General features: G+C 46.9%; 1 long non-coding RNA gene across 2 annotated transcripts in view; it reads left to right on the plus strand.

The window, feature by feature from the left end:
- Nucleotides 1-1,374: 1,374 nt before the first annotated feature.
- The window catches only part of LOC123464522, a 125,613-nt gene continuing 112,808 nt past the window's right edge, over nt 1,375-14,179 (plus strand). The window contains exons 1-3 of one of the 2 annotated variants that reach the window (XR_006640052.1): nt 1,375-3,684; nt 6,325-6,595; nt 12,581-12,708. This is a non-coding gene — a long non-coding RNA (uncharacterized LOC123464522). The remainder of the gene's footprint in view (nt 3,685-6,324; nt 6,596-12,580; nt 12,709-14,179) is intronic. The other variant, XR_006545058.2, reaches the window with a different exon arrangement.

Genomic DNA, 14,179 nt, shown 5'->3' on the forward strand with positions numbered 1-14,179 from the left:
CCCAGCTCCAGCAAGAAGCGGTAGAGCTAAGATCACATTCCACACAGTCCCAGAATCTGAGATCTTTGTTTCCATGATCCCGTGCCCAGCTGCCCCTCTGTAGCGCAGAGGCCATGGGTGTACCTCCTGGGATCAGGTTGCCTGGGGTCAAATTCCAGCTCCACTGTGGAATAGCTCAAGGATCCATGGCAAATTGTTGACCCTCATCTGTAAAATGGGATGATTTTAGTACTTTCTTTATGGACTTTTCTTTTTATACTTTTTTTTTTTTTTTTTTTTTGCCGTGCTGAGCTGCATATGGGATTTTAATTCCCCGACCAAGGATCGAACCCCTGCCCCCCTGCTGTAGAAGCACAGAGTCCTAACCACTAGACTGCCAGGGAAGTCCCAAGGACTTCTCTTGATGATTTAAGAGATAGTGCATGTACAGCTTCTGAGACCTCCCAAGTCTGTCATGTGCTCCATAAGTGCTGGCATGTGATTATTATCAGCCCAGCAGGACAGGGAGGCTGTTAGCGGGCCCCTGCTGTGTGACTCGTCCTCTGTTTACTCCTCTGACTGTCCTAACTGGCAGGCTTTCGTGAGCTTGTTTTTCTGGTACGAAGGTTGCCCTGGTGTTCTGGAGTGACCTGGCAGGGCTGAGATGATTATACAACTCTACGTGCCAGGCCAGGTTCAGCACTCGCCTTGGCAGCCTGCTAAGCCAGTGCCGCTTGGATAGAGCCACTACCCTTCAGCCTGCTCTCTCACTCTGGAAAGCTTGACCTTTACTCAGAATCACCTTCCAACCCCCACGTCACCCAGCAGGCTCGTTCACCCGCTCCTCCCCTGCACACATGTGGCCTTCTTCTCATCCAGGGAGACAACAGGGACTCCGGTGTCCCCCAGATTCAGATTCTTCCTTCATCTCTTTTTCTCTTCTACTGAATGTCCCCTGGGGTGTGTCTTGTGCACTGGAGGAGTATCATAAAGATGTGAAAAGGTTTTGAAGAACAAAGGTTGTAGCACCCAACAGCCTGGGTCTAATCCTAGCTGTGGACTCAGCATGGCACAGAGCAACTGCTTATACTTGAGATTTTTTTGTGGCATATCATGTAATATTACATATATATAATATATATATATATAAAAACTTCTAATCAGGTTATAAAGATTAAATAGTTAAATAGGATAGCCTGTGAAAACATACCGCCAGCACTCAACGCTAACCATTATTTGTTATTCGTTGTTCAGTCACTTATTCTTTGCGACCCCATGAATGGCAGCCCACCAGGCTTCCCTGTCCTTAACTATCTCCGGAGTTTGCTCAAACTCATATATGTTGAGTCAGTGATGCCATCCAGCCATCTCATCCTCTGTGGCCCCCTTCTCCTGTCGCCTTCAATCTTTCCCAGCATCAGGGTCTTTTCCAATGAGTCGGCTTTTTGTATCAGGTGGCCAAAGTATTGGAGCTTCAGCATCAGTCTTTCTGGTGAATATTCAGGGTTGATTTCCTTGTGGTTTGATCTCCAAATGTGACCATTATTCACAGTCATAGGGAAAACTTGGGATGTATCTTCGATCAAGACTTTGTGACCTCAGGGTCTCAGTTTCACAACCTCAAGCAGGACTGCTGATGGCTGCCCTGGTGTGAGTATCAGGATATAAAAGGGGGTGAAGAAGCTGGGCCTTCCCAGGGTCAAGAATTGGACAGAGCTCTGTTCCTTTCTGTGCACCAGATGCCCGAGCTTAAACCTGAAAGAACCATCTACCTCCATTTTCACCCCTTCACCTGTTAAGGTAGGAAGTTGGGCTCAGCAAACCCTCCCAGCACCATGGGGGCTGCAAACTCTCTGGCTGAGAATGTCCAGCTGGTGGTCAGCCCCTCTCCTGTGTGGAGTTTTCTCCCCTGCCCCCTTTCAACACCCTCTTCTAGCACCTTCTGAAACCAGTCATACTCTTAAACTAAGGCACTTGGCCCCCAAGAATTTCCAGCTCCCTGAAGCTCATCCGCTCCCCCAGGCAGGAGTCTAAGGTTTTCCTCTGGCTAGCACGGCCCAACTCCCCAGCATCTTTGGTAACTTTTGCACAGCCTATCCCTTGCTCCCCATACAAGCTTCCATCCCCTCTCTGGGACCTTGTTTTTTCTGCTCCTTGTTGCCCAGGGCACTCCATCTCTGATGGTTGAAATGCCGCTCAGTCCAAATCCGTCCTCCACTGAGCTTTTCCCATTGGCTCCAGCTGGAACAGTATATGTATTTTTAAACTTTCAAATCTCTCTTTCTTTTTTGTTCTTCTGATTTTGCGTATTTCAGTTATGCTTTAGCACCTTAAGGAAAACATCTCACCCCCACAATGACTAAGCAGCTGAGAAAATGGAAAGAACACGGCTTCTCTCTATACCTCTGTGCTCTCATCTGGAAAATGGAGATAAACATGGTAAATAACCAACTGTCTTAAGGATTGTTTTAAGGCTTAAAAGGGGCTCTTGACATGAATACTTTCCACCTCTTGGACCTACACATTTTAAAGGATCAATGAATGAATGAACGAGTGAAAGCCTTCCCTGTTTTACCTCCAATTGTCAAAGAAAGATAAGCTTTTGCTAAAACCCTAGGAATTCTGCACCAGTAATCTGCAAATTTAGGGCTTCCCTGGTGACTCAGTGGTAAAGAATCATCTGCCAGGCAGGAGACTTGGGTTCCATCCCTGGGTCAGGAAGATGCCCTGGAGAAGGAAATGGCAACCCACTCCAGTTTTCTTCTTAGGAAATCCCATGGACAGAGCAGCCTGGCAGGCTACAGTCCATGGGGTCGCAAAAGAGTCGGAACAACTTAGAGACTGAACAAAAACAACAACTTGCAAGCTTAGGTTCTGGGTTAGACACTTATACCCCTGTGATTAAGGCATGAGCCAAACATTCCTGCAGAGCAGTGACATCATCTAGGATGGAGGTCAGCAAACTATGACCTCTGGATGACATCCAACCCATTACACTTTTGTATGAAGCCCAAAAACGAAGAATGGGCTCTGCATTTTAAATGATTTTTGCCTTTAAAATGTTATGTCTCTGAATGTACATTTTAAAAGGAAATTAGGTTAAACGGAAATGTAAACATCTCTACATCTTTTGAATTAAAAAAATCAAAAAAGTTTAAAAATAAAAAAAAAAGACTATTTCATAACACGTGGAAATTCGAGGAAATTCAGACTTTGGTGTCTATAAATAAAGTTTTATTGATTCTTCATGTTTCTTCATATATGTACTGTCCACACAGTACCAGACAATGTGTGAAGAGCTTTCACACGATAATGGCACAGTTGAGTAGCTGTGAGAGAGGCTGCGCAGCTCACAAAACCAAAGATAGTTACTACCTGGCCCTTTCTAAAGAAAGTGGATCGATCCCTGGGCTATGAAATGAGAGCAGCAGTGTGTACCCAGCCCCTTGTCTGGGGATGGAATGTCTCTTAAAGAACGAGCATCAAGTGGAAGCTCAAGAAAAGTCCATTCTTCCACTCTCTTTCCCTTACTGTCTTAATTCCCTTCCACAGAGAGCTCTTTTATTTGGAGATCTAAGCAAGCCACACAAAACCAGAAGAAGAGGATGGCCGGCCCACTGGGGCACAGGACCCGGCACAGAGGTCTTTAGACAGCAGGGCTGTGTTTCTTACCGCCTCCTGCTCCGGGCCCTCCCCGAGGCCGAGGTCTGTGCGACCCTGTGGGAGAGGCTGGTGGGGTGGGAATGTCTGCATCCCAGACATAGATGAGGCTGCGGCTCTGGATTTCTTAGAGGCTGGTGGTTTCCCCTGCATCCTTTCGTGCCTTAGGTTTTGCAAGGGAGGCTTACGCTGCACTCAAGTTTCCTGCAACTGCAGTTTAGCTCAGCGCAGGGTGACAGCTTGGAAGAGTGAGACCCTGGGCTGGCATGGAGGGTGAGTCGAGGGCCTTGATTCTAACATGAGGGATGTAATGAAGAGGTACCAAGAACTGAGATATGGGGTCTAGCTTGACATCCTAGCTCTGCTCTTAAAGGGCTCTGGGATGTTTCCTCTCTGAACCTCTTTTCTGTGTCTGAAAAGTGGAGGGTGATGGTTTCTCCTGGGGAGGGGTGGAGACAGGGTTCCCTGTCAGGTAAGCTTGGGGAGCTGGGTTTTGTCTTTTACCACACTGAAGTTCTGTGTCTAGAACAGTGCCTGGCCTGTGGTAAGCACACAGCAAATGCCTATTAGTGGAAGGTGATACAGGCATGCCTGGTTTTATTATGGTTTGCAGATACTGCGTTTTTTTACAAATTGAAGATTTGTGGCGACTTTGCATTTTCAGGTTTGGCAATTTTTTAGCAATACAGTTTTAATTTTTTTTTTAATTGTGGTAAAAGTCACATAATATAAAACCTGCTATTTTAACCATATTTAACTGTGCAGTTCAGAGTACTAAGTACAGTCACATTTTTGTACAACTCTCATCATCCATAGCAGTAAAGCGTGTTTTAATCAAGTCACCTACATTTTTAAATATAATTTTATTTCTCTATTTTTGGCTGTACTGGATCTTCATTACTGTGCGAGCTTTCTCTAGTTACAGAGAGCAGGGCTCCTCTTGGTGGAGGTGCGCGGGCTTCTCACTGCGGTGGCTTCTCTAGTTGCCAAGCACAGGCTCCAGGTGCACAGGCTTCAGCAGTGGCAGTTCACTGACTTAGTTGTTCCGAGGCAGGTGGAGTCTTCCTGGACCAGGAATCGAACGTGGTCCCCTGCATTAGCAGGTGCATTCTTATCCATTGTGCTACCAGGGAAGTCCTGTGTTTTGTTTTTTAAACATACTGCTATTGAACCGTTAATACACTACAGCATAGGGCAAATGCAACTTGTGTGTGCACTGGAAAAACAAAAACTTCGTGTGACTCACTTTATTGTGATATTTGCCATTTTGCAGTGGTCTGGCACTGAACCCCCACAATAGCTTTAAAGTGCACCTATAAAATATGTGGACTGCCTACCATACTACCAATTCTCATTAAATAGTCTTATTGTTGTGTCTGTTCTAAGCCAGGAATCAGCAAACTATGGCCCACACACCAAGAATGGCCCATTGCTTGATTTTGTTAATAAAGTTTTATTGGAACACAGCTTTGCCCATTCGTTTATATATTGTCTGGGGCTGCTTTTCTGCCACAGGGATGGAGTTGAGTAGTTGTGAGAGAAACGTATGACCTGCAAAGCCTCAAATATATACTGCTGCTGTGCTGCTGCTAAGTCACTTCAGTCGTGTCCGACTGTGCGAACCCATAGGCAGCAGCCCACCAGGCTCCGCCGTCCCTTGGATTCTCCAGGCAAGAATACTGGAGTGGGTTGCCATTTCCTTCTCCAATGCTATCAGACTCTTAATAGCAAATCTTTGTGGCTCCTGCTCTGAATGCCAAGGGCACCCTGTCTGTAGGTGACCACAGATTTCATTTTCCCCTGATTGCAGGTGTGTGGGCAGTTACCAGCTGAAAACAAGCAGTTAGCATGTATTCTCAATACCCTCTCTAAGACACTTAATTTTTCCTTTGACACCCTATTTCTACCACATTATTCTGGCCTAGGCAGAGCTGACTTTTCTGTGCCTTCCTGCTCTCCCATTTAAGATGTTGTTACTTTCATTTCTGTGTAAAAAGAAACTCAAGCCACTTGTGAGTTGCTGGCAGATTCATTAGGGATTGGTCTTGTGTCCCACACCAAGTCCATGCTTAGGGAACCACACAGGAGATGAGTCAAGGTAAAAAGGGATGACCCACTAGATACAGCTGACTACATGGTACCAATGGATAGGATGTTGGCAGGGAGCAGGAGGGATCCACTCTGTCCAGGGCACAAAGTGCCTAGGTTTCTGATTCACTCTCCCATTGTTACAACTGAAATGACCTAGGGCACTGTAGTTAGCCTAGCCTAGCCTCAATATTCCGATTTGTAAAGTGGCAACAGTGGTACTTACCAAGTTGGGTGGCTGTGGATATTAAATCAGCTAGTGTATCAGTTGCCCGAAACATTGTAACTAGCTAGCTATTTTTATAACACAGTAAGTCATGTATTTGCAGGTTTGGGAGTGAGAGAGATTGTCAAAGACCTGTGTTATATGCTGTCTTTCCTCTTGAGAATCAAGACCCATAGTTAGAAACCTCTCAGGACCTTGATTTTGTGATGTGGTGATGGGGATCTTTCTAGATTGCGTGGCATTTACCGAGCGCTCTGCAGTCTTTACTTGAAAGGATTCCTGCCCATTGTGCCAGCTGAGCGATGCGGGCTGCGCCCTTGTTTTGCTACCATTTCATACTCAGCGGATCTTTTTCTTCCTTTTTCCTCCAGAAGGTCAGGACAACAGACACTCCTAACCCCAAAGAGAGGACAAGGATGAAGATGGTGAGGTGTGACTGACTCCTGGTCCTGAGCCTTGGCCCCTCTGTAGCCCCAGAGCTGTGGCTGAGACCCTCTCATCCTGGGGAGAGAGAGAAGCCCCGGGGCTTAGAACCTCACGAAGAAGAACGCAGGAAGCTTCGAAAACTGGGGGAACTGTGCACTTTCAAAGCTGATGGTGGCATGGTGCCTCTGCGATCAACAGGGTCAATGCAGGGCACAGGTGAGAATGGAAAAACAGCTGCTGAGGGAAACAGAGAGCTTCTCAAATCACCCCTGTCCCCTCTTTACTGCACCATCAGTGTTTCGACAAAACCCGCCCTTCCGGTGGTGGCCCCTCCACTCCGGTTGGGGACTGATCACTGTGAGCAGAGTGAGAGCAGAGAGCCCATTTTCTGGCTGTATGATCTGCACACTCTGCACCTCACTTTCCTCTTTTTTTCAAATGGTGGTAATGATTACCTGGTGCATACTAAGTCACTTCAGTTGTGTCTGACTCTTTGCAACCCTTGGACTGTAGCCTGCCAGACTCCTCTCTCCATGGGATTCTCCAGGCAAGAATACTGGAGTGGTTTGCCATGCCCTCCTCCAGAGGATCTTCCTGACCTAGGGATTGAACCTGTATCTCTTATGTCTCCGGCATTGGCAGGCAGATTCTTCACCACTAGCACCACCTGGGAAGCCAGCCCCGGGTAGGCTCTTATATTAGAGAGGATCCGGTTCCTGGTGCACAGTAGGTGCTCAGTATGAAAATGTTTTCTGCAAGGCTCCTCTTCATCCACCAACCCCTTCTCTGGAGAGGTTTCCTTTCAGACCAGCAAGCTGACAGCACCTAATTTCTTCCTGGGCACATCCTTATGGGTATTCCCTCTGTGGCCACCTGCCCACACCTCTTGATCTCCAGAGGTCAGAGGCAGAATGGGCAGGGACTCTGATGTGCCTTCCTTCTTGGTTGTCCGACAGGGGTGTGGTGCTGCACCTCCTGGTGAATTTCCATAGGATAATCACTTGCTAGCATGCGTGGACAGTTATTGCCTAGAAAGCAACTGTTTCTACTCTTTTCTCATTCATTTCACAAAACATATCCCACTTTGCCCCTGTAAGAGCCCCGTAAGAGAGCCATTGTTCCATTTTACAGATGAGGTACCGGAAGCTCTGAGATTAAGTGACTTGCCCAGGGTTAGCCCGCTGATCGGTGGGGAGCTGGTCACCCACCAAGGCCACGTCAGTCAGCTCCCTCTCTCCACGTCATTGTGAAGGGCGCCCCCCCGGTTCACTCACTCCTGCTTCCCAGGTGATACAAAATCATGAGCTTTTCCAGGAAAGGTTGTTACCAAGACAGTGGATTTGAGGGTGTGTAGGAGGGCTCTAGGTCAAGGTCAGACTAGAGAGGCCTCTCAAGGGCCCAGCCAACATGCCACACTTCTGCTTTAAGGCCTGAAGAGGCAGGGCGCTGGGGAGGGGTCAGGCGCCACTGCCCAGGGTCGCTGTGAACAAATGACAGCAGGAAATGTCTTCCCTTCCTGCCTGAATCACTTCAGTTCATTCCTTCCCCTCCTTCTAGAAGCCACGCCTGACCATTGGCCTACCCTTCCTATGGGGATACAGTGGACCTTTGCAGCTTCCTATTGACTTACATGTGTGTTTAAAAGTAACTTGTTTTATAAAAAAGTAACTCTGACTACATTTTTCTTGTTCCGAAAAAAAAAAAAAAAGATAATCACTACGTAAAATTTAAATCAACAGCAATAACCAAATTAATACGAGTAATCACCTCATTTGAATATAATCAGCTGACATTTCAGTGTATAATCATCCAGTGCATTTTTCTTTGTCTATATGTGTGTATATATACACACATAGAAAACATGCTGCTTTCTAATTTGCTTTTAGTTGAAAATGTGTCAGAAGTATCATTCTCTATAATTAATATGCTTCTACAAAAAACTTTGGTGCTGGCTTCTTCATGTTTTTCGCGTCCACTGCCCTGTTATATGTGTGCTAGTTTTGCTTCCTCAATTACATAGTAAGTGTCTTAATTATCCATATTCCCCAGCTTGGTGCCAGCCTCAGGATGGTTTGTTCATTGACTGATGGCAAAGCAGGGAATGGGAAGTAAATGGGATTTGAGGTAGACAGACCTGCATTTCGGTTCTGCAAAATCTTCAGATTTTGCTTCCTTCCTTCCTCTCTTTCCCCTTCGTTCCCATCCTCTCTTCCTCTCTCTGTCCTTTCTTTAACATATGCACTGTTAAATGTTTTAGATATTTATGCAAACACACATTTATTTTAATATCTTGTGACTGCCTCCAGCACTTAGCCCTTAAGATATAGTATTATACATATTTATAGACCAGATCCCTGCTCCCCTGGAGTGTGCTGACCCAAATTAAATCAATAAAGGAAAAGGAAATAGATCACTAAAGCAGTTGAAATACACCAGGAGTAAACACCAGGCTGAGAAAGCTGAAAAAGGGGCCATACTTGAGATGAGGTGGGGGCCCAATGAAGCCCTCTCTGCAGAGATGAGCATGAAGCCAAGACCTGAAGGACCAGCTACACAGAATGGGGAAGACGTTCAGACAAAGGTCCTGAGATGGGAAACACTTTGGCAGTGTTGAGAAACTGAAGAAGACTGTGTGGCCTCGGGTAACAAGGAGGGAGCAAGATGCCCATGGGGAGGCTGGGGGTGAGTAGGAGCCAAGCGATCCTGGGCTTTTAGGTCCTCATATGGAGACTGGCTTTACACTAAGAGCAGTAGACCGTCAGCAAGGGATTTTCTGTGGGTAATTTGCATTTTAAGGTTACTCTAGCTGCTGTGTGGATATTGATCTTTGATCGGGGAGGGAACAAATGAAGCCTCTGGGACTTGGGAAATACAAGAAGACAAACTTTATTTTGGAGCATTGAAGGAGCTACAAGCCAAGGACCCTGGAAAATGGGGCAGAGAAAAATAATATGGAGGGCTGGGGATTCCAGGAAGAACTCACAGATGTGTCCCTCGTGTTCCCACCTTCTGTGGAGGACAGAGGAGCCTGGCGTGCTGCAGTCAGTGGGGTCTCAAAGTGTTGGACACAATTTAGCAACTGAACAACAATTGCCGTGGTTGTTACGCAGAATCACACAGAGCCGAAGTTAAAGTTCCAGAGCGGACTGGAAGCCCAGGCATGATTCGATCCGGTGTTGTTCACTTTTAGCTTTAGAGACTAAGCCTCAACAAAGGGAGGTGGCCTGCCCAAGGTCACCTTGCTGACAACTGGCAGCCAGAACATGAAACAAGGCAGCCCCCCAGGGTCAGAGCTCCTTGCGTCTTCCTTCCAGCCTGTTCCCGCCCTGGGCTCTCCTAGTAGGATGCTGTGTTTAACCTCACCTGTCAGGAGTGTGCTCTGTAGTTTCTGCGAGGGGTTGTCAGCTGCCCCAGGAGTGCTTTCATAGTGATTCCACGGTGGCCCCGACAGCCTCCTGTTCAAGCTCGAGGAGGCATGACTTCCAGGCCCTCCACGGCTGATGCTCCAGCCGACCCCTCATTGGGCCTGCAGAGGTCCAGCAGCGCTGCCTTCTGATGGTTGGCACCTAGACATGCTTAAGGAGGCAGGCAAATCTCCCAGGGGAGATGTCCAGAACTGGAGGGGCTTCCCTCCACCTCTCTCATCATCTCGTCCTGCTTCTGCATCCAGGCTGGTGACATGGCTCATTGACCCCAGGACAGGTCCCATCACATCTCATCTCAGGGACAGGAGAGGCTGGTTATCCATGTCCCTCTAACCCCCAACACACACTCTTTTGTTCCTCCTGCCCCAAATAGCCCCTCAGGGAGTCTGCACTGACCATTCTTCTAACTTTTTATTTTGTATTGGGATATAGATGATTAACAATGTTGTGATAGTTTCAGGTGAACAGCAAAGGAATTCAGTCATACATATACATGTATCCATTTTTCCACAGACCCCTTCCCATCCAGGCTGGCACATAACATTGAGCAGAGTCCCATGTGCTATATAATAGGTCTTTGTTGGTTATCCATTTTAAATATAGCAGTGTGTACATGACCTTCCCAAAGTCCCTAACTGTTCCATCCCCCATCCTTCTCTCTCCCTGACAACCATAAGTTCATTCTCTAAGTCTTGCTCATACCATTTTTATTCTGCCATTGCCTCTTTCCTGCCACTGGATCCCAGTGAGGACCTCTGGAGGTGTTACGTCCCCTTTGCAGAGGAAATTCTCACTCTGTTGATCTAGACTAGTAGTTTCCAGACTGTTCCCTAGGATGCTATGCAGAGAGGCCCCTGGAAAGGTTGGCTGGGCTGCGGTGCCAGAGGCCACTGGCACGGTTGCAGAATTCTACCGGGAGAACTCATGGAAGAGTACCCAGAAGGGTTACACTTTCCTTTCATATGAATAATAGAATCTCACCTTTTAGCTGTGCACTTGGTTGCCCAGGATAAAAGCTAAACTTCCCAGCCTCCCTTGCTGCTAGGTGTGGTCACATAACTAGTTTCTCATCAACAGGATAGAAACACAAGTATCCTGAAGGTGTGTTTTGAAGATTTCCTAATGAGAAGGAAGGAGGGAGCACCCCTTCTTTTTTTCCAGCTAGTTAGAATGTAGAAGTGATTGTTGGCACTTAAGCAGCTATATTGAACCACGAGGAAGAAGGTAATATAACAGTATTAAAGACTCTCCAAAACTAGGAAGTCCTTTGCTAGTCCTGAACTTTCTCCCTCTTGACTTCATGTATATGAAGAGAAAATACATTCCATCTTGTTTGATAGTCAAATCTTGTTTTAAGGAATACAGCCAATCACATAGCTGTATGTTGGAAATCAAAAGCCCTCTTGCCTTATTATTCAATAATCATTTGTTTTATGATCATGGGAGCCATGATTTGTGTTAGGCATAAGAGATGCAAAGATAAAAAATAATTTCTTTTTTTTTAGTTGGATTAGTTTGCTAATGATGCCATAAAAAAAAAGCTCCAGATTAAGAGGCTTAAAAAGAAATTTATTTTCTCACAGTTCTGGAGCCTAGAAGTCCAAGACAGGTGTCAGAGGACTTGGTTTCTTCTGAGGCCTCTCTCCTTGGCTGGCAGGCAGACACTCTGTGTCCTCACATGGCCTTTGCTCTGTGTGAATCTCCAATGTCTTTCTTATGGATTATGGTCTCACCCTAAGTGGCTTCATTTTGATTTACTCACCTCTTTAAATATCTTGTTTCCAAAGAAAGGGGCTTCCCTGGTGACTCGGTGGTGAAGAACCCGCCTGCCAATGCAGGAGACTTGGGTTCGATCCCTGGGTCTGGAAGATCCCCTGGAGAAGGAAATATTCAACATTCCAATATTCTTGGAATATTGGAATATTCTTTCCCAGGCAATCTTGCCTGGGAAATCCCATGGACAGAGGAGCCTGGCAGGCTGCAGTCCATGAGGTCGCAAAGAGTTGGATATGGCTTAGGGACTGAGCACACGCAACTTCCAAATAAAGTCATATTCAGAGATACTGGAAGTGAGGACTTAGCACGTGAACCTGAAGGAGCACAGTGCAGCCTGTAACACCAGGAATGTTATAACACTGGGAGTGAATGGACTTCAAGTGGGAAGGATTGACAGAAACTAAGATTGTATGCAGACTTAAGATAACCTTGTTATTATTGTGTCTGGAGCAAGAAGTAAGAACAGAAAATCCATATGTCAGGAGACCCCTTGTCCCCATTTCCATAATCTAAGTGTACTCTCCAGTGTTTGTGCCCGGCCTTGTTTTGACTCGACCATCAACTGTCTTCGATGCAGTTAGTAAACCCTCCTTGAAACAGCTCCCCTGTTTGTCTCCCTGAATTGCCTCCTCCCCCAGCTGCTCCACTCAGGTCCCTTTGCTTACTTTTCCTTCTTTTCCCGAACCTACATCTTAGAGAATCACAACTGTTGCCTTGAGGCCTTGATTCTTAGTTGCCTTTCTTTTCTACTTTATCTCTGTTTTCTAAAATATATTCTACTTTCTATTCCATAACGTCCTATGGAAAAATCCAAACAAATTTTTGGCCAACCAGTATCTATGCACAAGTCCTTGGAGAGCTCCGTTGGTCTCAGGGATATCTTGTCCTCCCTACTCAGACATCTTCCAAATGCTCCGTCCCCCTCCAGCCTGGGGGCCTTCAGCTGCCTCCCCAACCCGGGTGTCTAACCATCATCGCAAACTTCCTATCTTCCTCCCAGCTCCTCATGTGTGGTCCTCTCCATCGTCAATAATGGCAATGCCATCTTTCAGCTGCTCAGGCTACATGCAGCCTTGGTGTCGGTCAACCTTGGACTCGTCTCGCTCATCCATCGCATCCAGGTGGTCGGTAATGTATACCTGGACTACTGCCTCCTCCCACTCCCCACCACCCCTGCCTTGGTGCCGGCATTGTATTTCTTGCCTGCATTATTATGACGGCTCTTTATGTCCTTCCTGCCTCTGCCCTTGCCCCTCTACAATCTCTCCTCGAAACAGCCTGGGTGACTCTTTGAAATGGAAGCCAGAGCATCAAACCTCTCTGCTTCAACCCCTCAACCCCCACAGGTTCCCATCCTATTCAGAGCAGCCTTACAATGGTCTGCGAAGTCCATGAGATACAGCTCTGTGGCCCCATCATGTTCTAGTTCTTTCCATTGAACACATCCCACCCTGCCCTCCTGCCCGGTTATCCCGCACACTCCCTGGGAACTCTGCCTTGGGATTCTACACCCGTGGTCTCCTCCTGGCCCTCACTGTCCGCTCTCTCACCTCCTCCACATCTTTGCTGTGACATCTCCATCAGCAAGACCAGCATGGCCACTGTATTTAACACCCAAACTCAACCACACTCCAGGCTGCCCATTCTTTCCTTTCCTGGCTGGATGTTCCTCTGTGGCCCTTGGTGCCTTTTAATGTGCTTTACTATTGTTTTGGGTGATCCATTAGTTTTCCCAATCCCACTAGAAAGTCAGCTCCAAGAGGGCAGGGAGTTTTCATCTTAGCCCCTGCCGGCAACAGCATCTATGATGTGGCAGATGCTCAGTAAATACTTGTGGAATAAATACTAAAGACAGCCCGCACAGAACATAAACTTTTATTTCAAGCATAAACCTTTTGGTCTACATGATATATATATAAAGTGATAAGATATGTGTGTTTTATATATTAATGTATGCTTGAAACTTTCAATATTGCGCTATATATATAGCATATCTATCAAGATATCCATTATATATATATATACATATACATATATATATCTGAAAGACCAAAATACATTTGTTATATATAGCCAAGGGACCATAATTTTTGCAAAGGAAGACACTTTCTGGTTTCCCCGGCTGCCTGTCAGGATGCACTCAGGCAGCAACTGTGCAGTAAAGGGGACAATTTTAGCCTCTGGTTTTCCAGAGCAGAGAACACACCCCTGCCAGGAGGCTGCTGTCTCACATCTGCTTCTCCAGAGCGGCAGGCCGGGCGCAGGTGCGGTGCATCCGACTATGAAAACACCAGTGGCCGTGCCTCCCCGCCTGCCGTGCATCAGCCTCTTTCAGGCCCACTTTGGCGTGAGCTGGAAAAGGCGTGCCTTTCTCAGAGAGTGCTGAATCCACCTCTAGATCCTCCCTGTCCCCCAGGACCACGGAATCTGGCTCCGTCTGCTTTCCCTCCCCTCACTGTGCCCTAGGCACACTGACCTCTTCACTTCCCCAGAGGTGCCACCTCCCACCCTTCCAGCTCTAACTCAGGGTTTGGGCAGCTGCTCACGCAGCTGTGTTGCTCCCTGTACTCCACAGAATGTGTCCCCCTTCTCCACACAC

Source organism: Bubalus bubalis, chromosome 15, assembly GCF_019923935.1.
Source record: "Bubalus bubalis isolate 160015118507 breed Murrah chromosome 15, NDDB_SH_1, whole genome shotgun sequence".
Classification (NCBI taxonomy): domain Eukaryota; kingdom Metazoa; phylum Chordata; class Mammalia; order Artiodactyla; family Bovidae; genus Bubalus; species Bubalus bubalis.